Genomic DNA, 5,659 nt, shown 5'->3' on the forward strand with positions numbered 1-5,659 from the left:
CGCCTACTGCACTTGCAGCCTGGGGACTCTAAGGCTGTGCAAAGTCACACTCAGTGCAGACTCACCAGAGCACTTGGATTTGTTTGCATAGCCTCTGTTCAGTATGTAAAACAGCAGATGACAAGAGCTTAGAAACTGTTTGCTGCTAAGTAGTAAAGGGAGATGTGAGTCACACACAGAATCAGTGCCACCCACACGAGCGGGAAACTGCAGACTCCCGCAGGAGGATAGAGCTTGGTCAGTGTGGATCTGAGTAACTTCCAAGAACTGAACTGAAGCCTAGTAGGATGTAAACCGACTTCCACTCCAGAGGAACACCACAGCATTCACGTGCCAAACCAAATCAAGTGCAGCAGAAACGCAACAGACAAGAATGGCTTTTGAGACTCCCTTTCGACACAGCTCCGTTGTGATGAGTTTTCAGGACAATGCACTGCTAGAAGTTGTGTCCCATTCTGCTCTACACGAGAACATGAGCTGGCTGCTTACCTAGCTTGTGCTGAGTGTGATGCTGAAAGGGGCTCTGACCTGCCCAGCAAACCCTGAGTAGATTTCTGTCTCTTGCTGTTGACCACTCAATGACCCACCGAGGTTTCTGTGCCGCTGGTCTGCTGAGTAAGTTTTCCTTGAGTCCTTCAGAGCAGAACACTTGGGAAAGGTGACCCCTTCTTATTTTTATACATTAGAAAACTATTATACAGATGATAGGCTAATAATAATTAATGGGATTTTAATGACCTCTAGAGAGCAAATTTATGCCATCCCCTTCTTACTGATCTGCTGATAGGCTTTGTTTAAACTTCCAGGTGACCATCCTATATGTCGTTTACTCATTCCAGCTCCACAAGAGCACTACCTTCAAGGGGAGGGGGGAAATAAATGCAACCTCAGTGCATGCCACAGGCATTTTACACAGCAAGCAGGACAGCACCCATCAAAGGATTCACTGTGAAATCACCTTGCAATCAACACAGGATTGGCCTCCACTCTTGACAGCAAGCATGTACTTCATGAGCAGTTTTTAAAACCAAGGGGGGAGGGGGTGGGAAATTGTATCCTGAGGCTGTTTTCCAGCCTGTTTGCTACCTTTTTTCTTTGCATTCTGCCCCACGTTGGTTATACAGCTCTTCAAATAGAGAAGTTTACCAAAAAAACAAACCCAATATGTAAATTAACAACCTGGATGCTCTGACACAAGAAAACTCCCAGGTGCCCAACATCATTAGGGTCACCCACCCTACGCCAGAGACCGTGTTTACAAATCCTTTCTCTCTCTCTCTCTCTCTTTACTTTCTTTGTTTTAAATCTTTCTGAGGGGAGTTCTGTTCTTGACCATATATATATTATATATGTATATATATATAAAGTATATAGAGAGATTGTTTATTTGTAAATAGAAAAAAACCCCAAACCCCAAATCCTATGGAGGAGAATGTCAAGTGTTCACACTTGAAGAACACAACCAAACCATCGACATGAAGCCATGTTTAATGCTTGTATAATGTACGCAATAAACTTGAAATAAATGAAGCATCTGAAAGACTTCCTGAAGTCCCTCTCTGTTTGCCTTACTGGAACAGCAAGCAAACAGGCCAGGTATGTGGAAGCTGTAGTGAGTATCTACCTTAAGATGTAATTATGATTTATTTTAATTCTTATAGCAGCCTGAAGTTAGGAAAACCTGGCTTCTACTCAATTTACAAGACAGACTTAAGAATTATTTTTGCATAAGGGTGAGGTTGTAGCCAGGTGGGGCTTGGTCTCTTCTCCCAGGCAACCAGCACCAGAACAAGAGGACACAGTCTCAAGCTGTGCCAGGGGAGGTTCAGGCTGGATGTTAAGAAGAAATTCTTCACAGAGAGAGTGATTGGTCATTGGAATGTGCTGCACCCAGAGGCATCACTGGAGGTGATGAGACTGGCTGAGGCACTTGGTGCCATGGTTTAGTTGATGAGATGGTGTTGGGTGATAGGTTGGACTTGATGATCTTGAAGGTCTTTTCCAACCTGGTTAATTCTGTATTCTGTACACCAAGAAGGGCCAAAGTCTGTCGCTACTGGCTCTCTGTGGGTCACGGAATCGTACAATCAGTAAGGTTGGAAAAGACCTCAGAGAACATCAAGTCCAACCTATCGCCCAGCACCTTGTGACTAACTAAACCATGGCTTCAAGTGCCACAAGGGATGGTGACTCCCCCACTTCTATGGGCAGCACATTCCAATGGCAAATTACTCTTTCTAGGAAGAGCTTTCTACTCACCTCCAGCCTAAACTTCCCCTGGCGCAGCTTGAGACTGTGTCCTCTTGTTCTGGTGCTGGTTGCCTGGGAGAAGAGACCAACCCCCACCTGGCTACAACCACCTTTCAGGTAGTTGTAGAGGGCAATGAGGTCTCCCCTGAGCCTCCTCTTCTCCAGGCTAAACAACCCCAGCTCCCTCAGCCTCTCCTCCTGGGGCTGGTGCTCAAGAGCTCATCACGCAGTCTGTGTATTCGTGCAGTCAAATGCTGCTACTGTTGTGGTTTTAGTTATTTTTTAATGCTCCTGCTTGTTTTGTCTCTTGCCCCTGCCAGGTGCTGCCTGTAATTTGGACAGTGTGAAGTGAATTGGTTTTAAGCATCCTTTTTAATTTTGAGCATCCTGCAGGTCAGTCAGGTGAGCTTTTAGGATCAGGGTGGCAGGAGCGGGATCAAGGTACCAAAAAATTATCTCACTGCTTTTACACAGAGGAGCCCCTGGCTGTGAGTCCACCCAGCAGAAGACATTGCAGGATCCCAGAGAAAATATTATTCAAAATTCATTTATTGCTTTAATTACTGATGCCAAGCAAACCAAAAAAAAGCATGTAGAAAAAAAGTAAAGCAGAGAGAGTCACACTGTAGCTCTGCAGCAGTCACAGGAGGTCAGTCAGCAAGAACCCAGGTGGGTTGCAGGGGTCACCTGCAAAGCTCAAGAATGTTTCTCTCAAAGCATTTACAGCAAGGTATTCTCTCCAGTGCAAAGCCATCTGGATGTTGTGTTGTGGATCAATGGCTATCACTTGGCCCAGATTTTCACTTCATACCAAAATCAGAGCTAAAGGATTGCTCAGTGACTTCAAGCAGTCAGTGAAGTCAAGCAGCTCACTGGCGTGCCTGCTTTGTTTTCAATTCTGCGCACTCAAAGCACTCAGAAAGAAGCTCTGGTGCTGCATTTTGCAGCTGTGGTATCTGGGAAGGCTGGTCTCCACTGCAGGAACTAAACAGGTGGAAGTCACAGATCTTCTAGAGAGTCTAAGGCAGTATCAGGTACAGCACAAGCAGTGATCTCAGCAGAGTGGTGTCACGAAGGCCACACTGATGTGTTTAGCAGAGCAGTGAGCAGTCACCCTCCTGAGAAGCACGTGCAGATGGGAGTTCAGCATTTGTGCTGGGAGGGCTGCAGCCACACCAGCAGGCATGCAGGTCAAGGGCTTGCTACAGGCTTCTGTTGTCTCTGTCCACAGCTAACTGTGCCAAAAAGCACGACAGAGGGACACTAGAGCTCTTCCTTTCAGCACTCTGCTGCAGTGTGAAGATAGCAATAGTTTCCCTTTTCAGATCTGTGGTACCTGGTGAGTACAAATTACCATAATTCCAAGCCTCAAGAACTATTCTGTAGAACAGAAGGCAGTGTTTGTTTCTCTGTCCTGAAGCTGCATGATCTGCACTTGGGTTCTAAGGCTTGAGAAACAAAGTCAGCTCATTCAGTCAGTGGCCTAGCTGCCTCAGAGTGACTAGGGCAGCTCCACAAGAGAGAGCCCTGTCCTGAATCCCAGAGGACTTCATTCAGGATGCTGTTGTTCATCTCAGATCTTAGATACAGGGACACAAGACACATGGGATCTATACCACTCACTCACAGCCCTTCCACACAGTGGCTTTAGGCACTTACTTGGTCAGAGCTGCAGCAGAGGAATGAGGGACAAGGGGACAAATGGCTGGCCCTAAACTCTGCATTGGATCATGTAAACCAGTGCTTCAGGAAGAAAAGGGGAAGCCTGCCCCCACTATGTAGCTTTGCACTGGGTTAGCTGATGGAGACATGCCCCTGGTGGCAGCCTGTACCGTGGCTGCCTGGCCTGTGCTCCTCTAGCTGAGGTCTGGTCCTTGGAGCCCATTTTTTCTTCATAACATTTTCTGATCCTGTCAGTTCATCTCATGCAGTAGATCATCAAGTGCCCTCTGTCACAGGGGCATGGAATAAATTGATTCAGATGTTAAAGGGCCTCAGTCAAGGTAGATAAACTAGCACTGTGTCATAGTCCAAGTTACAGCAGCTCAGCACCTGGCACAAATGCAGCACAACTTTCAGGAAACATTTAAGCCACACAGTCAGTTTTTCATTTGCCTGCTTTCTAAACTTCACAGCTCAACTTTCCTGCAATGGCTTTTCTGTTCCAACTTGATCCTGTTGCTGTGAAGGAGTGTTAAACACCCATGTATAGCCATAGAAAAAAGGGCTGCAGCACAGAAACAACACAGTGAGTCAGAGTCTGTTCCCTGCTGTACCAGAAACCACATGAGAAGGAAGCAATGGGGATTTTCACCCTCCAAACCAACCAGTAGAGTGCATGGTCTGGAAGGGATATGCTGTTTAGCTCCTCTTGACACCCCAGCCAGAGGCTGAGCCATCCCATGCCCTGCAGCCTTGCAGAAGCCATCACCAAATGGCATCCTCTGTAATCTCTTCCCTGTCCTGGGGGACTGTGCAGGGGTCTCTGCCTGCTTGCCAGAACACAACTTACTGTTGCCTCACCTGGGCCAATCCTGAATGTGAATCCTCAGGGGGACAACAGGGACTGCACGAAGGCAAATGGCTCTGTCTCTGCCACATTATGCCCAGCCCAGTGCAGGAGTGACCCTAGGCCACACTGGGCATGAAGTAGAAGACTACTGTGGCTCTGTAAGATAGCATTGAATAAGAAAAGAAAACAAACAAAAAACCCAAATAGCTAATTTCCTTCATGAGACTCATGTAAGGGCCAGACCAGGCAGAAGAGGGAGAGAAGGTGAGAAGAGAGGACATTAGTGACTCCAAAGACACTCTTGTAGCTTCCAGCAGTGAGTACAGAGGAGGGGATGCAGGTAAGCAGGGAACAAGCAGCTTCATAAAAACAAACATATGGATAATAAAAACAAACATATGGACAAACCCAGCAAAATAAATACTCTCTCAGGATCAGTTCCACAAAAGAAGCAGATGGCACTACATACACCTCCTGTACTAAAAAAGACCTCCTGTTTCTTGCAAGCTGATAGGGCCCCACAGCCCTCATCTCTTCCTATCTTCATACTTTCAATGCATTAGAAGAAGAAAGGATAAAACCCAAACCAGACAAGCAGCCATGTCTGGGGGAACAGTGCTCTTACCAAATACAAGATGTACTCTGAGAGTGAACTGTGATTACAAACAGATATTTTCCAGGAGGTCCAAGAATACCAGGCAAATATTTCCCATAGAAACTTTGCCTTAAGCCCTGTCACCAAGATCCAGAGTGAGAAAGAGAATGAGGAAGTGCAAGAAAGACCTGATTCCTTCCTTAGCTAGTGTCAAGGTCGTCCAAGGGTGACAGTGCCACGAAGCTCAGCAGATGCCTGCCCATGACCGCAGCGTGGCTGGCAACTGACTGGGCACAGGAACA

The sequence above is a fragment of the Dryobates pubescens genome, chromosome 15 (assembly GCF_014839835.1).
Source record: "Dryobates pubescens isolate bDryPub1 chromosome 15, bDryPub1.pri, whole genome shotgun sequence".
In the NCBI taxonomy this organism is placed as follows: domain Eukaryota; kingdom Metazoa; phylum Chordata; class Aves; order Piciformes; family Picidae; genus Dryobates; species Dryobates pubescens.